A 13314-nucleotide genomic window follows, 5' to 3' on the forward strand; every position below is an offset into this window, starting at 1 on the left:
ACAGTTCTGGTGTTTGGTGTCCTATCTTCCCTATCTTGACTCTTCACTAACAACGCACATTCATTTTCTTAATAAATGTAATACTATGAAGTAATATATTCCTTTAAACAAAACAAAATAAAATAAAATAAAATAAAACAAAATATAATAAAAACAACAACAACAACAAAACAGCCTTCGTGACTTTCATATGCCCACAACTTTGAATCTAGCCAACTGGACAATTGCTTCAGTATGAGCTACTGTCCCTAGCTTGAAGTCAGCAAACATTATAAATGAATTTCCCGTGGCCTTTGAACAACAGCCATGATGTAAACTTGGAAAAACAAACAAACAAAAAAAAAACATCCCAGTGATGTAGGAGATGGGTAGTGTCATATGGTGGATCTTATATTTTTGTTTTTCTTTGCCTCCAGCATTGCATTATAAGAAGCATGTTCCCATTTTCAGATTTCCCATGCAATGAGACCAGGAAGGGTTTTTGCTGCTATCTCTATGGGTACAAAGCTTAACCAAGCCAGAATTTACTGAAGCATCAATAATGAGTGATCACACATTCACTTTGCATCCTTCCAACCTCCTTTAAAAGAATAAATGGCAAAATAGTCCAACCAAAATACTTTCAATATGTAGGTACAGTGACTAGATACGTGTATGTATGATTGCACAACATCACAACACATAAACAAAGACTGTTATGCCAACTGACACAGAATAAATAACTTCTGAGCCTGGATTTTAAAAATAATCCAAGTTAAAACAGTGATATGATAAGGCAGTCAATTGAGTTTAACCCCAATCCAATCAGTTATAAGCTAGTGATGGGTGGATTTTAAGTGCTCAGACACTTAATAGTTTCTGGCCATCGGATGTTATCAAGAATCTCTTCCCCATCTCTAGCCCTCACATCCTTTTTCCCATCTTCCCTTACAAGCACTTACTTACGTCTACTTCCTCTCCCTAACTTTTGTCATCACATTACCTGACTTTCATTCATCTTCCTTTGTATGGTGTTCTACTTCCCCGTTTAAATATGATGAAGATCTTTATCTCTGTCCTTCCCAGATGTTAGAAAAAGCTATTTCTTAAAGGGGCTGTGCCTTTTGACTGTCCTAAGCTGCACTGCAAGGCTGAAAATACCTATGCCTCTTACAAAGTTCAGAGAACCAGAGCTGCAACCCAGAAAGGGAACTGGATATCCATTTCCTGGAGGATACAGTTCTCTCCTGGAAGTCTCTAGTTGGTCCCTTCACACATATCCTGATTCAAGGTAGACAAACAGGTGCTGACAAAGGCTTCCCACCACAATAAAACTGAAGATGAGCTGAGAGTGCAGGCTTTCATTGATAAAGATGACTTGCACCAGATTTCTTTTAAAAGTGAATGGAGTATGTGGGTGAAATCTGAGAGGCCTTCTGGTGAGTCTTGCTCAGTGTGTTAAGCACTCGTCCTCCCTTAAAAGCTGGCCAAATGACCCTAACGTATAAAAATCACTTTCTCACTCAACTGTTGTCATCTGGAAGGATAACACAAGACAGCACACTGGAGGAATCCCAAATGCTTAAACCATCTTCCTTCCTCCTTTTTTATTCACTGTTGCATCTGAAAGGAATAAAGTGAATCCCAAATTAAGGCTGTACATACATAAACACTTCAGCAGACCAAAAAGAGCCCCCAACATGTATTAATATTTTGTACCAATAGTTGCACTTAGAGATGCCAGCAAGATCAAAATTCACCATCCTGATAGCCATATCCACACACGTATACACTGTCCCTGCCCTAGATGGCAACTGTACCCTGGCTGCTTTCATGCAGCTATCACACCGTGGTATACATAGCTGCAGCTATCGCTGCTTATATACATTGTACAGATTTGAAGTTTATCACATTTTCATGGAAATTCAGCTCATTACTCAATTTGCCCTTATTTAAATGCTAATTTCAGTGAAGTGGTTTAACAAAGCAATTATGAAAAAAGGCCCTCATCTTCCACTGACTGAGTTGGGAAAAACTCTGGATTTGGCAGACAGATTAACCATATAAATGCAATAAAAGTGATCTGTTTCATACTTAACGCAGTTGGTTGATAAAGGGTTTGGTTACAAAGGTTCAGCCTCCCTTCCTAAATATACAGTACCATGTATCAACAGAAAAACTAAAACCTCATGCAAGCATTAATAATTAGGTTCACCACCATCTCTTGATTTATATACTTGATACTTGCGTTTGTTTTCTTTCTTAATGTATGTTTATCCATTCTATTTAGAAGTTCTGACTGTTATATATAATCAGATACTTTAGAAAGTATTTTGCTATAATTGTATTTGGTAAAGTTAAGTGCTGCAATTCAGAACGGTTTAACGCTAACTCCCCCTCCACAGAGCTCCAACTGAGGCTGACGGTGCCAAGCAGTTCACGGTGCTTCCTCCCACTAGAATCAAAATAGCTAGTTCTACCAGCTTTCCAAAGCCTCTCAGGGTAAAAACCAAACAAGAACATTCAACCTTCAGCAATACGTTTCTCAGGGCAATGGCAGACAGAAGAGATGGATGATGCAATGAAGTTCTAGGCCTGTTACTCATTTCTTGGGCAAGGTGCAGTGCCGTTAGAATTTGCAACATCTTTCTGTCCTTCAGCACACGTGACTGACTAATCTGAGAGATACTGTCAAATGCTCCATCTCCTGCCTCTGAATCTGTGGAAATTTATATAAGTTGAACACAAAAAGAATTTAATGTCATTGTTGATTTACGAGTTTCAAATACCAACTTTTTATTTTCTGAAGCTAAGTTTAATCTTCTCAGTTCTCTTCTGCCATATAAGAAGTTACCTCTGAAAACTTGCTCACTGACTTTTATCATCTTCTCATTTTTCCTCCAAACCATTCCTGTTTTCTCTCATCCCCTCCCAAATGCGTTGCCCCAGGTTGCACAATCTACTTCCCACAGGGTCAGGATGATGAGGGAGGAGAACAGAACAAGGCAGCAGGTCACTGCACACAGAATACAAGGGTTAAAGGGTAGAACCTATAGGAAGTGGTCAGGAAAGATTTCTGGTCATGAATACAAGGTATTCACCTCCTGGACTACTACTTCATCTGCGAGGTGTCCACCAGTAACAAAAAGGCAATTGTAACAGATGATACATAATTTTCATGAAATAATTATGCAGAAGAAAAGTAATGGTAATTTCCAAAGCTTAATATTTCTTCTGCTTGTCATTCCCCAGTGCATCACCAGACACCTACACTGTGATGTTCACAGAAGTTGTGTGTTACACAACTAAGTATTGCTGCAGCTTAAAAGAAATGTGATTCTTGAGAAGCCAGAGGAATGACTCCTGTTTAAGCTAAGACAAATTCCATCTGCAGTAAAGCTCTGCAGCAGGTGTGTTTAACAACACTTTAGAGCCAATAGTGCATAATGAAAACAGTGGGATGCAAGGACACCCATCCCTTTTTCAGAAGCCATCAAAAGAAAAAAAATCTCCACTGGAAATCTTGAGCCATGTAACCAGGTACTGATGTACTGGATTCCCTAACCTCTGTGGTTCACTCCAGAGAGCAATCACTTGAGTAGCACAGTCAAGTGTGAATGAGTAAGATTTCCAACACCCAGCGAATGCAAATAGTACAACATTCAACTACAAAATGTATTTCTATATCTCTAAATAGGTGGGAGGTAATTTTGGACCTCCTCCTTGCGAAAATACACAAGTCTGTGCAGCAGCATGCCAGCTCATTGCACTATGAGGGCAACGTCCACATAGAATAGCAATACACTGATATTTCCAAAATATAGGGGAAAAAATGCATCTCCAAGCTCCTTAACAGTTCCTGTGTGGCCCAGAGTTGTACATTAAGTAGAAAATATCTGATTTTCAGAGTCTATGAAATGCACTCTGTAGCTCTGGTTACTGGACAGCTCTGAAAAAGACTTGTCGCTCCCTTCTCCCAACACCACCTGAAGCTTCTAAAATGTTATTCCTGCAACAACATAATGATTCAACGTGGGAAAGAAAGAGCATTTGAGAGAGAAGAAATGACAGCAATTCAATGTGAACACAGTAACACATCCTCCTCCACCACTTTCACCTATATAATCTCAATTTATTTTTTTATCTGTCAACTGTTTTTATCATCTGTCTGGACTAGCTTTCCAAGCACAATGGAGTAAAAAGGACATAGCGTGTCTGCAAATTAGCAAGAGGTATCACTAAAGCCACAATCGAATTTTCTTCGGTGTAAGATAAACTTTTGTTGTTTCCATTCTTCTTACAATCTTCTATTGCAGTCTCCCAAAGGTCTTGGTGTCTGCACCTGCCTATTTGTTTGTGAATGTGTATAAAGAATGGAGGAGGAAGGCTGCAGAAAGAGAGAATGGGAATGGAGGATGGGTTATGGTCAAAAGACAGTTTTTATAAACTGAAAATCTTACTTTTGAGACCAAAAAGGGTCAAGGAGCTTGCTCACATTCATTATCCAAAAGGTGAACAGTTTAGCTCTTCTTCACAAGCAAAGCAGCATCCTGCTCGATGCTCAGCACAGCGTGGGGTGGCGATACAAGTATTCCCAGTACCAGCACTAGGCAAATGGTTCATTGATACTTACTCATGTAGAAACATTCATCTTGACAGTCATCAATGTTCTTTAGAGATTACTTCCATGCATTATTTCTTTTGCTGCCTGAAGGCACGCACGCACACAAATATCCATAAACTGCTCCAGAAATGCACAAAGATATCTGCACAAAATCTGCATGTGCTGGGGTAGTGTCTGCAGCTGTGGGGTGCTGCACCAGGGATAAACCATGCCAAATTGAAATCCAACTCAGCAGAGCTAATTAATGAAGAAAGCTCGTTGTTCCTACTGGAGAAAACACTCCGTGGTCCTACAAATGCAACTGTGATTTGTTGCATTTGTGAAGCTGGTTTATCCACATGTGCATCTACAATGTCACCCGCTCTCTGGAGAACACCCAGGTAGAGAAGAGGTTTTATTGAACAAGCTGATAGAAATGTCACAGGGCTTGGAAGATGTTGGGGTTTCCACAGATGCCAGGGAAATACTGAACCAGTACTCCACAGGGGAGGATCCACCCATGTGATAGAAAAAACGGTTCTAAGGATCAAAATACGACATCCTCAAGCCAAGCGAGTTTCTGGTCAACTGCCAAGCTGATCCATCTTTGGAGCAGTGCTCATAGGTCTAATATATCACTGCTACATACTGGATGGGAGATCGTCTTGAACTGACCTGGATGGATACAGAATTGTTCAGAACTGAACTTTTGTCTCCACTATGCCATGAGTTATGTCCTTACAGCAAGGATTACTTGTTAAAAGTGTCCTGTTGGAGAGCTGGCAGCCATTGTTTGTCACAGCCAAGACAGACAGATTTCCTTGTGGCATGTAATGCAAGCCATTAACAGGTGAACATACTGCAGGAGTTATTCAAGAGCATTAACTACATACAGAAAATATGACAATGAAGCAAACAGTTGATGTTAGTGAGGTCTCTTCCAAGTCTACTATTGAACAACTTAAAAGTACATTTTGGAAAACATTAGCAAAAAGTAATAAATGGAGAAAAGAACAATGACAGCAGGAACTCATACCAACCTTCCCAATGGTAATGCAGCATATGTATTGAGGATGAAAGTTTTCTGACACCACTCACTTAAGGTAGGTAGGAAAGCAGACCAAAATGCCAGTGTTTTAAACTCCTAATCTCGGTCCAGATCCATGCTTTACAAACTGTTCTACTCTACAAAAAGCAGAGTTACACTTCTGGAGCTGTGAACATTTACTTTTGATTTACCTCAAGAATATATTTTTCTAGTGTTGACTTTCAAAAATTTTAAAGCAATAGTCTTAACATCAATTCAGTTTTAACTTTTTCACCAAGGTCTTTATCTTACATGGTGTTAAAAAAAAATAAAGCTGCTATTTTTGTTTGAAGAAAACAAACAAACCCTATTAACATAGCTACCCCTCCCTGGATTTTCATAAATCAGAAGTTTATAATCCTGCCTTGATTGCAAGGCTATTGTCTAAACAAAAACTGTAGGGAGAAGAGAACTGAGTTAATATACAAACCCATCAAATTCTAGAAAACAAGTCTGATTGAAATCCACAATGTTTTCAATGAATCAGAACAAAACTTGAAGAAAGTTTAGTCTAAAATATAAGAAATATAGGTGCCTAATACTAAATTTTGCTCAAGGGATATCACATCTAATTCTGACTTAGAGCAATTTTATATCCAATATGACAAATTTAATTGGTTTTTACTTTTTAATATAGTCAGTTTGCCTTTGAGTTCCCGTTTACTAGAATTCAGAGCCCAAGAAGAGCCTAGATGAGAAAGACACAAGAAGTGTTGTGCGAAACTAAAACTTGTGAGCAGCTTTACAAATGCACAGCGTGTGCCACTGCAACTGTTTCTGTATTTTGCTAACACAAGCCCTGTTGGACCAAACTAGGTCTGAAGTGCATGATTCTGCCAGATATACAGCCCAAATCCTGCAGTTCTGGAAATATTCTGACAAATCCAGAATGAGTGGGTACACTTGAACTAAACACGGTTTAATACTTTAGAATTTAAATGAGAATAAAATATTGCTAGGGTGAGTCCCGGAGGCAGGGATCTGTGTAAAGAGAGAGGTGTCCGATTAGAAAACCCAAATTCCCAGCATTTCAATATTCAGTCCTATTTGAATCAACAAAAAGATTCCACACAACACATGCAACAAATTTAAACTACGAATCCATACTGGTTTCATTTAAAATAAATATCTTGAGGTAGCAAAGCAGCCTCCCTTGACAGAATTTGCTTCATTAAGGTTTTCCTAAACTTCACACAGCACAGTAGGCACAGTAATTTCCATTTCCAAATGAGTTAAAACAGCTTTTGATCTGGTAGAGGCACTTAATTACAATCAGAAGGGCAAGAAACTAAAATATATGGAAGTGTGCTGGGCAATTCATGTCTTCTCAGTGTAATTATCCTACCTCAGGGTCAGCTCAAGTTGCTCCCACAAAAGCTAACTTCCTCTGAAGAGCTATTTGTCATGGATGCTTGATTCTTAATCACCTCATCAGATCAACTGCTGCTCTGCCTATTCCTGTGATCACTGGGAAGCTTTTAGACCCCTTCCACTGAAGTTCGTTATTAGTTGGCTCCAATCCAGCTGGTGCGCTTAAAATTTCCTGAAAAGCAAAAAATTTTACCAGTGTTTCAGGTGATGCTGAAGAGTGACGAGACATTACTGAATCCTGCAACACTTCAGAGAAACATTTTGGTCCACGCTCTGAAGATGCAAAGTGAAGACACCAAAGCTGATGTACCCTTGTATACTGCAGATCATATATCCCCACTAAGGTTCCTTTCCATACACGGTCAAGGGAATTACTCTCTCCCCCAGTTCAGTAAGATTAATTCCCGTCCTAACTCTCCTCCATAGTAACCTCAGCAACTGCACACATGAAGAAGTAATAGAAAAGCCTTTGGACAGGACTTCTGAAAGTGATTTTGGACATACCTGAGAAGAAATTTACAGGAGGGATTGGATTGTCAGAAGCTGAACACTTAATGCTCTCCAACTAGTACCTGTATGGCATTTCTAAGAGTACACTCATAAATCTACAGACACAAAGTGACTGAATGCTACAAAGTGGGAGTATATTTTTAGGGAAAAAAAAAAAAGAAAAAAAGAGGACTTTGTTAACATCTCTGTACTTTTAAAAGGTCATATTTTGAACATATTTTATAACACCCAGAGGGAGAGCAATACGAACCACATGATCCCCTGTACATGGCCCAACAATACATCAAGGTTTAGTTTGCCGACAATCTTCAGAAAGCTTGAGAAGGAAGCAGCAAGACTCAAGAGAATTTCCCTGGACAATTAAGAGTCTCACTGTGGAAACAATAGTGCAGGGAAAGAATGCACTGAGCTGCAGCACCTCAGTTATGATATAGTGCTTAGCTTAACTTTTCTAGCTTTAATGGTATGTATATTTTTAAATTACAGTATTTGTGTTTGAGCTCCACACACAGCATCTAAATTTCAGCTCTGCAATATGTGCCTACCTCTCAGCTGAGTTTAAAAAAAAAAAACAACAACCATCAACCAGCTATCTTGGCACAAGCAATTACTTTTTTTGTTTTATCTATTTGTTCTTTTAAAAGCATCACTGAAACAATTCACAAGATTCATAATCCACAAGAAAAACAATTTAAATGCACATCTGTAGAAAAATATTAATTGATAGAAAACAGTAATTTACCTGAAACCCAGTTAGGTAAACACTTCCGTAAATTCCTATCGTAAGACTGTGCCCCAAAAGAACTGCAGAACACATTATTCAATTGTCTGTGCTTTCTAGATACAGAAGCACATGTACGTAAGAACAACACAGGCGCAAAGCCAACAGCAGACCTTCTCAAAGGAGCATTCCCTCAGAGGCAAATCCCAAATGAGAAAGCATCTCTGGATCAGCTGCCAAGCGTACGGCCCTAAGCGCCTCACGTATATCTATGCTTTTGAAATGTCCTAATCTTCCAAGCAAGTGGTGCAGTGGAACAAAATGGCACCTTTTTTTCAGCAAAATCAAGAAGCAAAATTCAAAGCATTTTCAGAAGTTCTGTTTGCTGTAAGGACAAAAGCCCTATTTGCTCTAGGATGCCCGCAGATGAGCACATTGGCACAGCCCTGTAGTGTCTGTCTTGAATCAGAGCAATCCAGAACAAACTTCCATCCTTACAGGGCTCTTCAGCATCAAGAGTGAACAGAAGCTGACCTCCAGGTCAACCCTTCAGGAACTTTTAAATCCCAGTATTCCACCTGGAAGCCTGTTTTTCTCTTTTTCTGTTATTCAAGCACTACATTGCTGACCTGGCTCAGGGTTTGCCTGTGCCAGTTTGGCACACCTCAGCACCCCCTATGCAGCATACAGCTGCATCTCCCCCACGTTACACACTGGCTCCTTCTTTAATTTGCCTCCATTCAGACCTCTTTTAACCAAGCACGCCAATCCCCTTCATGCACACCAAGAACTTTCTGCATGCTGCGCATTTCCTTTGAGACAACCTACAAGTCTCCTTTGTTCTTCCATTTCCTTCAGGCAAAAACATACCTTAAACTGTTCAGTGATGAGACACCCCGAAATCCATAGTCCACTTTGCTCTGGGGATCATTCAGAGCCTCCTACTGAAGAACGCAGTCTCATGTAAGAACAGACAATAAAAGACCTCACCAACGGTCAAAGGCATCACAAGCGTCCCCTCTGTTTGAACTGTACTCAGGGGCTGTTACAAACACCCATGTGTTACAAACACTTAACATGTTTTTTTCAGATGTTACGGAGGCCTTTACTCTGCCTCGGTGGTGGGGAGGAAATGAAAGCAAGGTGTGCTGCAGGCACACTCTACAAGAAGACACCTACCAGTGCTCTCACCCCAGACTCACAGCAGTTGTTGATAACATATAGGGCTTACCTCGGCAAGATGCCAGGGTTGGTGACATCGCCCAGGGGACAAGTAATCACAGTTGAATGGCTCTCATAGATAAGCGCAGTCTGGAATAACGAGTAGAAAGTATGTATCAAAAAAGAGACAGGACAAGAACAGACTCCTTAGGTATATTTTCTGTTCTGCGGGCAACAAATCTAAAATTTTATGTTTACATGAATAAGCTGAAAGAACAGTACTTGGCATGCCTGCCTTCTCATGCCCATTGCTTTTTTCCCCTGTACACTTGCCAGTGTACGTGATGTATGTATGTAGCAGTGATGCCAAAGGTCCTCACGCCAGCAGAACATCGATTCAAATATATGCAAATAGTTTGTGGAAGTATTCATGATCAACTTAACCTATTGCCATTTCACAGCCTGACACATTGAACAGCTGACATATAAATGCAGTATTTCAGGCCAAAGTCTCGATACAACAGTCATTGGCTACTGTAGTTCTCGCCCTGGGGAAATGCAGAGCCTCCCCTCAGCCTGACTACAAACAAGTGCTGAAAGAAGGTAAAGAATGCACAGAGGTGTCAGGAAAGAGCACAGACACCCTTCAGCACAAGTGTTAACCAGCTTAGTGATTTCTTTCTCTTTCCTAACTAACAAATTGTAACTCAACTGACATGCTTCTCTACAAGCTGCAGATATGTTGGTAGGTTTTGTATTTTAAGATTTTGGTTGTGAAATAATTTTAAAGCACCAAAATTATGCAAACATAAAAATAACCTTTAAATAATCTTCCAATACTAAATTAAAATTGTATATAGTATCAGGAAGTTAAATAACATCAATGACAACACAGCAATTAGGCAATTTAAATAATGAACAAATAAAGATGAAGACAACAGGGTACCAAGGCATACAGGCTGAAGTATGAAAGACCCCTTTCCTCTACCCCTTTACAAAGGCTAGCTGAGCTATTGCACACATCAGTTTCAATCTACTCAAACACAAAATTATGCATGAAGGACAAGTAACCTGAAGTGCCCTTCTCCATCTGCAGGCTGCCACCTGTATTTTTCTTACCAAGGATGTTCACATCAATTTCAGACCTTTGTCTCTAGAAATCCCAACTACCAATGCTTTGCTTTACTACATGTTCATTCTGGAAAAATCCAAATTTCCTCTTAAAACATTCCTACACAACACATTCTTAGGCAGTATCCAGACCAATATGGCAGATACCCACTGGTCATTATAGGAGTAGCAGTTCTTTGTTCCCTAGCAATTCCTTTGATTGCTATTATTACCTATTCACTGTGCAGTAATACTGCCTCCAATATTTCCCTCTAACCAAAACGTACATTGCTCCCACCTCATTAGATAAAAAATGCACTCACTGAGCGATGTCTTCATTATTAATTTCTGTTTCTCCATTACGGGCAGCAGGACTTTGCCCATCGCTGTCATTCATGAAGTGGCAGCACGTGAAATGTGGAAATGAGCGAGAACTGAGGGAAATGCTACTGTTTTCAGCCATCTCTCATAACGCTCTCCTCTTCATTTTTTACGTAATCATCTTTTCCTTAATTATATTGAATATAATTATACTCACCCTCCTACTGTCATTCCCTTTAATTGCAGCCTAGAATTTCTACGGAGAAATGACAAGTCTCACAGGAAAAGGAAAGACTCTTCATTTCCTAAACTGCAGTTAGGCATTGTTTGAAAAGTCTGGTATAACACACAATGTGCAATCAGCACCACTGTCACCGTTTGTGTCAGCAAGCTCCTCTGAAACACAAGAGCTCCCTTCTACTCCTCTACAGTCTATTTCACTTTCAAGTTCCCTTTCATATCTTTGATCTTAGGGACTCGTGTTTCCTCCTGCCTCCTCCCTCTTTCCAGCACGTTTAGACCTCAGTCTCCAGTGTTCTCCCGTTATTAGCACTATTTTCAGAGCAGGAAATTCTCCACTCAAAACTCATTGGCAACCCTCCTGAAGCTCAAATTAATCTCAAGAGACCATAGCTCAGCAAATCAATTGAAAGAGTGAGGCTCCTGCTCCAGCCCCATTCAAACCTGGATCTCAGTGGGACTGCACTGAAACCGGACTTTATCAGCATTTCCTACAGTACCTTACATACACTCTTCAGTTTTCCCAGTCCCAGTTAAATCCCAGGTAGCTGACACAGTCACTTCCCCAACTGCTTCCACCAAGGAAGAAATTTCCACTGGTGTCCCATCTTCCCCTGCTCTTTTGGAAGGTCCTCCCCAGCGAGCAGTTTCTGCACCTCCTTGGTGATCCACAGCTTCTCGAATGCCTCCCTAGACCACAGCCCTCCGACCTCACGCCCTGTGTAATTGAAACCCAGCAATATCTGTGGTTTCCAAACATCCTGGCTCGGAAAGCTTTGTGCTGTAGTCAAGTTTTCCTGCTAGACTTTTCTCCTCTAGAAAAGTACAGCCCATGTCTTTGCTTGCTCTACTCACGTAAATGACATAAGATAATCATCACCCACCACAGACTGCTCAAATTAGTCATAAGGCAGCTACATCATAACAGCTAATTGGCCTGATTAGCTATTCTTGGTTGAGACCATTATCTGAATAATCTTGGCTTGTTCTTGTCTGTTTATGATTTTGCACTGAACCAGCACATCTATTCCTCAAAATACTTTTTTGTTCTTGCTGATTTTGTATTCCAAAAGCACCTAGAGCAGCTCACAGTAATAGAGTCTGCAGATTTTCTGATTTCCTTAACTTTTCAGGAGTTGGCTCCTATTCAGTAAAATTTAGCTGAACTGACCTTGTTTAGCTCAAAACGGGCTCCAATTCCTAGCTCGTACTTTACACTAAAATAAATTATTCCATTTGCAAAGGAAAATCATTCTTTTTTTTATCTCAGATCTGAAATGTATCAGATATATCAGGCTCAGCAACATGCCTGAAAATTAACAGAAATGAAAGGAGCATAAGGCTTCAGTGCAACATCCAGAGTTTTCTTTTTATCTCCAGTCACAGAGCTATTTAAGGAAAGTCAATATATGGAAATACCAAGGAGTGTCCAGAACCACCACTTACGCTCAGAGCTGCAAATTATCAGAGTAAAAAGCTCAAACACCTAACTCCAGTGATTGAATGGGATAATGAGTCAGACAGGGATTGCAGACTACTCTGGCAGTGCCCAGTTATTCCCCTGCTGCACGTAACACCCAAGCACTGCCAGATGGCAAGAGGAGATATTAGCGACCTTGTTCCTTCCATCAGTAAATTCATCCCTGTTCCAACACACAAATGCTTCTCACAAACAAGGCAAGAGGATATCATACCATTGTCTGTGGCAAAGTAGAGTGCAATACAGAAGCCCCTTTTATCATGGTGGGTACTTAAAAGAATTTGCAAAGGGCACTCTTAATTTCTCACCCAAGCTTTGTGAAAGAGTGTCAGGTGAGGTTTCCTGAAGAATTAATGGCACTCCATAGCTCTCAGGAGTGTGCTTCTGTGTGAAGTGACAATGAAGAAAGATGTTCTTCACACGGCATGAAGACACAGACTACAGCACGTTTAAGCCCACTTCTCAGGCCCACAGCACTCGTGTACGTATTGCAGCTATATGACCTTCCTTCAGAAACTTCATTTGCTGAAGAGTCTGGTAGGTGCAGGGATCCATTTGACCACACTTAAATACAGAAATATGGTGCTTGATCCTCGGAAGTGTTCTGTATCCAGAAATACTCTTAAAGCTGAGAAAAGATTCTCAGTGCTTCAGAAGGCAAGCTAGATGACTCAGACAGACATGTAGGAAAACAGACATTTACCATGAGTTCACCATGTTCAGACGTTCAC

Source organism: Anser cygnoides, chromosome 9 (assembly GCF_040182565.1).
Source record: "Anser cygnoides isolate HZ-2024a breed goose chromosome 9, Taihu_goose_T2T_genome, whole genome shotgun sequence".
NCBI classification, from domain to species: Eukaryota; Metazoa; Chordata; class Aves; order Anseriformes; family Anatidae; genus Anser; species Anser cygnoides.